The sequence below is a fragment of the Magnolia sinica genome, chromosome 4, assembly GCF_029962835.1.
Source record: "Magnolia sinica isolate HGM2019 chromosome 4, MsV1, whole genome shotgun sequence".
Taxonomy (NCBI): domain Eukaryota; kingdom Viridiplantae; phylum Streptophyta; class Magnoliopsida; order Magnoliales; family Magnoliaceae; genus Magnolia; species Magnolia sinica.
In genome coordinates, this window is record NC_080576.1 from 49,620,203 (window position 1) to 49,631,239 (window position 11,037).

The following is an 11,037-nucleotide window of genomic DNA, read 5'->3' on the forward strand; positions in this document are numbered from 1 at the left end:
GTTTCTTAGAATAGAAGAAGAGATATGTGACAAAAAAGGAAGAGCAATAAGAGACTCTGAATAATGCTAACTTATTCTAGAATTGCGTGAATCAAAAATCAGAAAAATCACCTTTTAAGACGGATGATCGGCTTAAGCCCAATAATCAAGGGTTTGGCAAAAACACACATCCAGAAATGATTCATGCTTCTTTTGCAAAATTCCCAGCCATTTTAAGAAAGACTATTGAAAATACAAAAAGAAAATGTAAGAAAAGAAACAACAAGTTGATGTAGAGCGGGTCGCAGACAATTACATGGCCAAGATGGATCAGAAAAGGCCCGGTCGACGACAGAAGTGATCCAGACCATCGAACCTTAAATCGGGCGTATCTTGCAATCTGGAATGAGTTATCTGACGTAAAATATATGATTTTGGGGTAGAACGAGCTACTGAAGCCAACCAACCCCGCTATGCCGGGTTGCGTAGCCCGGAATTGTGAAAAACCCCTGGATTGACGGTCGTTTCCCTGTTTTAATTTCGTTTTTACTATAAATAGTAAGTTTTAGTTTAATTATAACTCTTCATCTGTCGGGCTTTAGGAGTTGCGCCCAACGTGAAAAGAGCTTAGAATAATTAGGAGAACGGTTTGGTGAAGCCAAATAGGACACTTACTATTTTTGGCCGAAAACCTTGCGCACTAGTAGACATCACGACCGTCTATAAATAGTAAGTTTACTATTTATAGTAAGTCGCGGATTCTAAGAGTTTGAGTTGTAGTTTGCTTCTAATTTCTTTCCCATTGCTTGGTAGCCCTATTTAAAGGGTTGTGAACTCGTTTTTATTCATCAATTAATCAATTTCGAATTTATTAGAATTTATTTCTATTTTCTACTTTCTTTTCCTCGTGGATTCGAGAAGTCTCTGTGAGGAGTCCAGAGAAGCTCTGTGGATTCAGGGTAGTTATCCTCATCACGTTCATCCCTGTGTCAATTGGTATCAGAGTGAGGATTTCCCTCGGACCGATGGCAAACAACGAAGGTATGAATCAAAATCCTGTGGACGGTGATCCAGGGATTCGTTATCTTTCGGAAAGAATGGAAGCTTTCCACCGGGAGAGTCAGTTGACCATGCAAGGGCTGCAGGCAACTCTCGACCGTCTTGCGGATGCGCTACTTCCGGCCCGAGCCCTAGGCGGTGCTCCACCACCCATGGTTGCTGTATGACACAATCCCGATTTTCGTAGAGCACTACCAGTGGCAAACCGTAGGGCTACACCAGATGATTCAAGTTCTAGCGACGAGGACCTTAATGAGGGTTTTGCTCGACGACCAATCCATGGAGGTGATCATCTAGATCGTGCTGAAAGAGACTATCGAGGTAAGGCTGAACTTCCTAGTTTTAACGGTTTATTACGTATAGAAGATTTTCTCGATTGGCTAGCTGAAGTAGAGAGATATTTTGATTACATGGACGTGCCAGATCATAAAAGGGTAAAATTGGTAGCGTTTAAATTAAAATCTGGTGCTTCTGCATGGTGGGAACAATTATAACTCTCACGAGCCCGCCAGAACAAGGCGCCCATCTCATCATGGCCACGGATGAGACGTCTTCTTCGATCTCGATTTCTCCCCAGTGATTATGAGCAGATATTATTCCAACAATATCAAAATTACAGACAAGAAAATCGAACTATCACAGATTACACTGAAGAATTTCAACGGTTGGCTACACGAAACGATCTGTCAGAATCTGAGTCACAGAAGGTGGCACGATTTATAGGTGGGTTGCGACCGATAATTCAGGATCGAGTTCAGATGTACCCAGTCGGGACCGTGGATGAAGCAGTTCAATTGGCGGGTAGGGCAGAAACACAACTTGCAAGAGCTCCTGCTCGTCCATATCCTTCAAATCGACCCCCCATGACGGGTCCCACGCAGGATCCAGTGCTGCCACGAGGAAAAGATCCAGTACCTCAACTTCCTACAACCGCAAACCGTGATACGGGGAGCGGCTCATCCAGGCCTCAACGTGCAGCACCTACAACAGCGAGTCCGAGTAGGATTCCAAATCCTTATACTCGGCCAAGGTCGAACAATTGTTACCGCTGTGGCCAACCAGGCCACTTATCAAACACTTGTCCTCAACGTCCCGCAGCGCACTTGACTATAAACGAAGGGGGCACTGAAGATGAGGCCGCAGAAGAAGACCATCGCTTTGATGAACATGAACAAACCACTGAAGAAATAGCAGGTGGCGATGAAGTGACGGGCGAGGATCGTGGCGAATTTCTAGTTGTGAGGCGATTACTGTATGCCCCACGAAAGGAATTACATCCATAGTGCTGTGATGTGATCATAGACAGTGGTAGTAGCGAAAATATCGTCTCGAGAGTAATGGTGGACAAGTTGCGGTTACCAACGATGAAGCATCCTTCCCCATACTCTATTGGCTGGATAAAAAAGGTGAATGAGACCAAGGTAACTGAACAATACACTATCTCGTTTTCAATTGGCAAAAATTATAAGGATCAAATACTTTGTGACGTGGTCGATATGGAAGCTTGTCATATGTTACTCGGTCGACCCTGGCAGTCGGACCGTGATGCGACCCATCGGGGACGAGATAATGTCTACGTATTCATCAAGGATAGTCGAAAAATAATCCTTGCCCCTATGGCACCAGAGAACCACCCTGAAGCCTCTAAAGTGGAGGGGAGTTCCCTCTTGACCATTCGGAATTTCATGGAGGAATCCAAGGAAACTGGCGAGGTATACGCCGTAGTAGTAAAGGGCGAGGAAGAGGAACCCTCAAACATCCCTCCAAGTTTAAGACTGTTGCTAAACGAATTCAAAGAAGTCTGGCCTGAGGATTTACCTGATGGATTGCCCCCCATGAGGGACATCCAACATCACATAGACCTCGTCCCTGGGGCTAGCCTGCCCAATCGCCCTCATTATCGGATGAGTCCGCAGGAGTGTGAGATATTTCAGGGGCAAGTGGAGGAATTGATCCGTAAGGGTCTCTTGAAAGAGAGCATGAGCCCATGTGCCATACCAGCATTATTAACGCCAAAGAGAGATGGACGCTGGCGCATGTGTGTCGACAGCTGAGCAATCAACAAAATTACCATCAAATATCGGTTTCCAATACCACGGTTGGACGACATGTTCGATATGTTAGAAAGGGCCAAGGTGTTCTCTAAAATAGATCTAAGGAGCGGGTACCATCAGATTCGTATTCGACCCGGTGATGAGTGGAAAACGGCATTCAAGACCAAGGAAGGGTTGTATGAGTGGCTGGTCATGCCCTTCGGCCTATCGAACGCACCAAGTACTTTTATGCGTTTAATGAATCAAGTTCTAAAACCATTCACTGGCCGATTTTTGGTAGTATATTTTGATGACATATTGATATATATCCAGGATGAGGCGGAGCACAGGAAACATCTCAGGCAGGTGCTACAGGTCCTACAAATTAACAAGTTGTACCTCAACTTGAAGAAGTGTAGTTTTTTAACTAACAGCCTATTGTTTTTAGGATTTGTTGTAACATCCACAGGCATTCGTGTGGACGATGAAAAGGTGCGAGCTATTAGGGAATGGCCGATCCCAACAAACATTCATGAGGTGAGGAGTTTTCATGGGTTGGCGACTTTCTATCGTCGATTTGTGCGAGATTTTAGCACCATAGTCGCGCCTATAACAGATTGCATGAAAAAAGGCCCGTTTCAGTGGACCGATAAAGCTGATAAGAGCTTTCATGAGATCAAGCATCGTTTGTCTACAACACCGGTCTTGGTGCTTCCTAATTTCGACAAATTGTTTGAGGTTGAGTGTGACGCTTCATACGTCGGAATTGGAGGAGTATTATCATAGGAAGGCAGGCCAGTAGCCTTCTATAGCGAGAAGCTCAGCAAAGCCCAAAAGAAGTGGTCGACTTATGAGCTTGAGTTGTACGCATTTGTTTAGGTGCTGAGACATTGGCGGCATTATCTGATTCAAAGAGAGTTTGTTTTGTACACTGACCATCAAGCATTAAAGTTTATTAATAGTCAGACTAACGTGAATCGTGTGCATGCTAGATGGGTTGCATTTTTACAGGAATTCACGTTCGTTCTGAAGCACAAGTCAGGGCAGCAAAACAAGGTGGCTGATGCACTTAGCCGTCGTGCATCACTACTAGTTACAATGAGCAACGAGGTAGTCGGCTTCGACTATCTCAAGGAGCTGTATGCCGAGGATGAGGACTTCAAAGATTCTTGGATGAAGTGTCAAGAAGGTCACCCCAGTGACCTTCATATACAGGACGATTTTCTCTTCAAAGGGAATCGATTGTGCATCCCCCAAAGTTCTCTGAGGGAGCAGATTATTCAGGAGCTACATGGAGGTGGCCTTGGTGGACACCTGGGGCGAGACAAGACGCGAGCTCTTGTGGAAGAGCGGTATTACTGGCCGCAGTTAGTACGTGATGTGGGAAAAGCCGTACAACGTTGTCATGTTTGTCAGACCTCCAAGGGGCAGTCTCAGAATACGGGCCTCTACACCCCGTTACCTGTTCCTGACGGTCCTTGGGAGGATTTATCAATGGACTTCGTGCTTGGTCTCCCACGAACACAACGTGGCATGGATTCGGTGTTCGTGGTGGTAGATCGTTTCTCTAAGATGGCGCACTTTATCCCATGCAAGAAGACCCTCGATGCAACACACGTGGCGAATTTATTTTTCAGGGAGGTCGTACGGCTACACGGGATCCCCAAGACCATTACTTCCAATCGTGACACGAAGTTCATTAGCCACTTTTGGCGGACTTTATGGAATCGATTCGATACACGACTTCAATTCAGCAGTGCTTACCACCCACAGACTGATGGGCAGACCGAAGTTGTGAATCGCACGTTGGGAAACCTCCTTCGCTGTATTTCAGGAGAAAAACCGAAGCAGTGGGATTTGGCCTTGTCTCAAGCAGAGTTTGCATTCAACAACATGGTGAACCGCTCAACAGGGAGATCACCATTCCAGATTATATACGGACGAGTGCCTCGCCACACACTTGACTTGGTCCCTCTGCCCAAGCACCCAGGCACGAGCATTACAGCAGAACATATGGCAGACAAGATCATGGGCATCCATGCAGAAGTGCAGACCAAGCTACATGCCTCGAACGAGAAGTACAAGGAACAAGCAGACAAGCATCAGCGACAAAAAGTGTTCGAGGTGGGCGACCGCGTTATGGTTCATCTGCGCAAAGAGAGATTTCCGACCGGGACGTACAACAAGTTGAAAAATAAGAAGATTGGACCCGTCCCAATCATCCGAAAGATTAATGATAATGCTTATATTGTTGATCTTCCAGATGACATGGCAATCTCACAGACTTTCAATGTCGCGGACCTGACCGAGTATCATGAACCAGAGCATGACGAGAACTCGAGGACGAGTTCTTTTGAAGTGGAGGAGACTGATGTAGAGCGGGTCGCGGACAGTTACATGGCCAAGATGGATCAAAAAAGGTCCGGTCGACGGCAGAAGTGATCCAGACCATCGAACCTTAAATCGGGCGTATCTTGCAATCCGGAATGAGTTATCTGACGTAAAATATATGATTTTGGGGTAGAATGAGCTACTGAAGCCAACCAACCCAGCTATGCTAGGTTGCGCAGCCCGGAATTGCAAAAAACCCCTGGATTGACGGTCGTTTCCCTGTTTTAATTTCATTTTTACTATAAATAGTAAGTTTTAGTTTGATTATAACTCTTCATCCGTCGGGCTTTAGGAGTTGCGCCCAACGTGAAAAGAGCTTAGAATAATTAGGAGAACGGTTTGGTGAAGCCAAATAGGACACTTACTATTTTTGGCCGAAAACCTTGCGCACCAGTAGACATCACGACCGTCTATAAATAGTAAGTTTACTATTTATAGTAAGTCGTTTACTATTTATAGTAAGTCGCGGATTCTAAGAGTTTGAGTTGTAGTTTGCTTCTAATTTCTTTCCCATTGCTTGGTAGCCCTATTTAAAGGGTTGTGAACTCGTTTTTATTCATCAATTAATCAATTTCGAATTTATTAGAATTTATTTCTATTTTCTACTTTCTTTTCCTCGTGGATTCGAGAAGTCTTTGTGAGGAGTCCAGAGAAGCTCTGTGGATTCGGGGTAGTTATCCTCATCACGTTCATCCCTGCGTCACAAGTCAAAATAGAGAAATGATAAAATGTCTATAGAAGATCTCCCGATATTTCTTAGAATAGAAAAAGAGATCCGTGACGGAAAGGAAGAACAACGAGAGACTCTTAATAATGCTAACCTATTTGAGAAATGTGTGAATAAAAAATAAAAAAAAAAATCACATTTCAAGAAGGATGATCAGCTCAAACCCAATAATTAAGGGTTTAACAAAAACAAACATCTGAAAATGATCCATGTTTCTTTTGCAAAATTTCCAACCATATTAAAAAGAAAATGTAAGAAAAGAAACAGAAGTCAATATAGAAGAAGATATGAATTTGATAGTAAACATCTTTGAGGTCAATGTAGTGACTAAGAATGTTGAATGGTGGGTAGGCTTTGGTGGTGTCATATATGTTTGCAGAAATCGTAACGAGATAGTGGGGGATGATCAAGAACTATACATGTGAAACACCTTCACAAGCAAGGTTATAGGAAAAGGAAAGGTATTGCTCAAGCTAACTTCTAAAAAGGTTCTTACTCTGAACGACGTGCTGCATGTATTGGACATAAAGAGGAATCTTATCTCTAATAGTGTATTGACTAAGTTCGATTTCATATTCATCTTTGAATCCAATAAGCTATTTGTGTCTAAAAATGCGAAAAATATTATGTATCCAATGTAATGTTCAAATTGAACATTATAAATGAAAGCTCTTCTATTTATATGCTTGATTCATATGATGTTTGGTATGCTAGCTTAGGATATATTACTTACCGCTGTATGGATAATATATCTAGTTTTAATATAATTCCTAAGTGCATATAACCTATTGACAAATGCAGTATATATGTATAATGTTAAATAATTAAGAAATCGTTCCTTAAGGTGGAAAGAGAATTACAACTCTTAAACCTAATTTACAATGACATATGTAAGATGAGCGGTATAATAACAAGAGGGGGAAATAGATGTTTCATAACCTTTATAGATGATTTATATCATTGTACCCTAGTGTATCTATTGAGGAATAACGATGATGCATTATTGACTACTTGTCATATCTTGACAAATAATGTAGGTTTAAGTTCAGGATTTTGGGGAGAAGCCATATTGACTGAAGACCCTCAAGCGGTTGCCTTACCTTTTTAGTAGGGCAGAAACAGTTCTGATCATAGAGGAATAGCCAAACCAACCCACTATAGCTTATAGCTTATAATCAGTGAAGGGAAGGGAAGGACTCCTGGGCAGAATTAGATGGCTGTCATCTCGACGTCTAGTCTCTGTTCACAGGCCAATAGAACTGCCACTGCCTAGAATGGCCAAAGCTGGGACCCATTCCATTCAGATGCGATCAGACATGGTTTGGGAATCCAGGGTATGATGAATCAGGAAACAGCAAGTGGATAAGGAAACTGTGAACTCAAACTGAACTCAAAACAAAGCTCAAATCCTGGACCTGGAGCTTCCAGAAAGACAGGGAGGTGCCTATCATATCTTAAATATGATACAACATTTTAAGACAAATAAGACTCCATATGAAATATAGAATAATACATCTCTAAACCTCTCATACTTAAAGGTATGTGGTTGCAGAGACTTAGTTAGGTTTACTAAGCCTAAAAAATCCAAGATAAGGTAAAAATCTCTTAAGTTTTGCAATATGCAAAAAAAAAGGCCTATAAGTTTCTAGTTATTAAGGCCTATAAGTTTCTAGTTATAAAATTTAATGGTGCGATTTCGTTAAACACCATAATAGAATCTATAGATGTCGAGTTTTATGAAGACTTTATTCACTTTTATAAATAGAAAAGAATCAAGATCTCGAGATTCTAATATAAGTAGTAACTTTCAGATACCCCAAGACATCAATAATCCTAATATAGAGGACATGAAACCTAAAAGGACTAAGAGGATCAGGACAAGTATATCCTTTAGACCTAACTTCTACCTTTTGCAAATAGAAGGAGATAGAAAGAACATAACAGGAAAAATTATGTTAGTATGTAACATAAAAAATGATCCTCTAACATTAGATGATGCCATTAGATCTCATGATGCTTCATTTTAAAATGAAGTTATAAATGATAAGATGAATTTTATATTACAAAATATGATATGGAAACTAGTGGATTTGTTCACAGGATCTAAATCTATAAGCTATAAATGAATATTCAAAAGAAAACTAGGACCAAATGAGACCATATAAAAGTTTAAGGCTAGATTAGTGCCTATAGGATTTATAAAAAGAGAATGCATCGATTTTTCGATATGTATACTTCGGTAGCGATGATATCAACGATCCAAGTTTTAATTGCTCTGACATCCATTTATAAGTTAAAAATTCATCAAATGAATGTAAAGACAATTTTTCTAAATAGTGACCTCGATGAAGAGGTATATACAGAAAAATAAGAAGGTTTCATAATTCTGGGATAAGAAAGTAAAGTGTGTAAATTAATCAAGTCACTATACAGACTTAAACAGATACCTAAATAATGGCATAAAAAGTTTGATAAAGTGGTTACCTCATATGACTTTAAAATTAATGAATCTAATAAATGCATGTATTCTAAATTTTTTGATAATAAGGAAGTAATTATATGTTTATATGTAAATGATATGTTAATCTTTAGTATTTATTTAGAAGTTATAAATGACACTAAGAGATTCATATTATCTAGTTTTGATATGAAGGATATGGGTGAAACTAATATGATTATATGTATCAAGTTAATGATAGACAAATATAGTATAATTTTGTCTTAGTTACATTATATTAAAGAGATACTTAGAAAGTTTAATTACTATGATAAGAACTCAATTTCTACTCCTTTTGATTTTAACATTAATTTAGTTAAAAATGAATATCGTAATGTATCTCAATTGGAATATTCCAAGGTGTGATGGTCTTGTGTATGTTATAATTTCTACTTGACCAAATATTTCTTTTATAATAGGTAAATTAAGTAGGTTTACCAGTAACTTAAGTTTAAATAATTGGAATGTTACTCTTGAGTACTTAGATACTCGAAGAAATAATTAAATATGGTTTGCACTTTTCTAGTTACCTAGTGTGCTTGAAGAGTATAGTGATGAAAGTTGGGTTACTGATTCTGATGAATCTAAGTCTACCAGTAGATATATTTTTATAATTGGAAGAGTCGTCATTTCTTAGAGATCCAAGAAGTAAACTTATATATATCTCATTCTATCATGGAATATGAATTCATTACTTTAGCAACTAGTATTAAAGAGGTTGAGAAACTTATTATTAGAGATACTATTATTGGCAATGCCTTTGGCACCTGTCTCTATCTATTGTGACAGTGAAGAGAAATTGTTAAAGGCATATAACAAGACTTATAATGAAAAATCTAGACATATTAGTCTAAGACAGTTTTGTGCAACAACTGCTTAGTAATAATGTTATAACAATACAATATGTACGGTCCAATCAAAATTTAGTAGACCCATTCACCAAGGAATTGGTAAGGAATGTTGTCAGTAAAACATTAACATGAATGAGACTTAAATCAATTTTACTAACACCATATGAGGAAAATCCAACCTAAATTAATAGTTTTATGGGCAAAGTACATCATAGGAAGTGGATGAAATAGCACTGTACATTTTATAATCTGTCTCATTCTTGAATATATATATATATATATATATATATATATATATATATATATATATATAGTGTTAAATGCCTATAATGATTAAAAGGAGGATGAGCTTTTACTATTAATGAGTCATTTCAATGGTTCTATTGTTACAAGGGCATTCATAAGAACTCACTTATATGAATATTGGAAGTGCTACTTCTTGATGTTCAAGAGTTTTTAGTCACTCTCATGAACTCATGAATCTAGGACTGAGTGCAATGTCGTTAATGTGATATAATTTTAGAACACATTGCAATTGAAAATATGTATGTGTGACATGTCCAATTGAGTGGTATAAAATATATAATTAAAGACCATGGTTATTAAGGATTTTGATATAACTTTGATTTGTTTACACTAAGTGAAGGTTCAAGTCCATAAGATACATTGTCCTATGCGCATATCTTCCTTACATATCCTGGCCTCTTTTATTTTGAAAAACGGTAGGGATTGTTGGGTTTTTAAAAATATAAAAATTTATTAGATTTTTCGTATGTAAAGAGAAAATTAGGAGAAAGGGTAATGGTTTTTGGTGATTGTTGGTGTCCATTCGATTATGTGGCATGGAGACTCTTAGTGAATGAGTTTGATGCTTTTTTAATGATTTTTTGAATAATAAAATGGTGGTAGAGAGATGTCATTAATGAAAAGATAACATGAAAGAATGTCTTTTCATGAAATGTCACTCAAAGTGACCCTTGTGACTCTATAAAAATTCATTTTTATGTCATTCCATACCACAACAATTCTAGTAATCACTTCTCTCATTCTTCTCCATTTTTCATTTTGGATTGTTTTTTAAAAAAAAACGAAAACTGTAAAATTTCTAGAGGGTAAACTGCAAACAGTTAAAAAGTTATGGGTAAATTGTAATAGTAAAAGTCAAGGGTTACACTGCAAAACTGTGTTTGGGTGTAGTTTTTAGATTTTGCAGGCTTAAGCCCATATTTCAACAGTTTAGGTGTAACATCTCGGAAAAATTCGTACAAAGACCCGAGTACCACCTCAGGTAGAAATCACTAAGGACCAAATCCTTTAGAAATTAGATGTGGATTAATTAGGTGCTAAACTAGATTATCTGTGAAATTAGCACTAATCACTTTAAATACAATCTATATGACCCAAAATCTGAAGGATCGCTAATGCTACATTACCTAAAAACTTAGGATCCATCTCAAAACCTCGTTGCTCTTGGAAGCGTATTAAAACTCCGTATCAGAC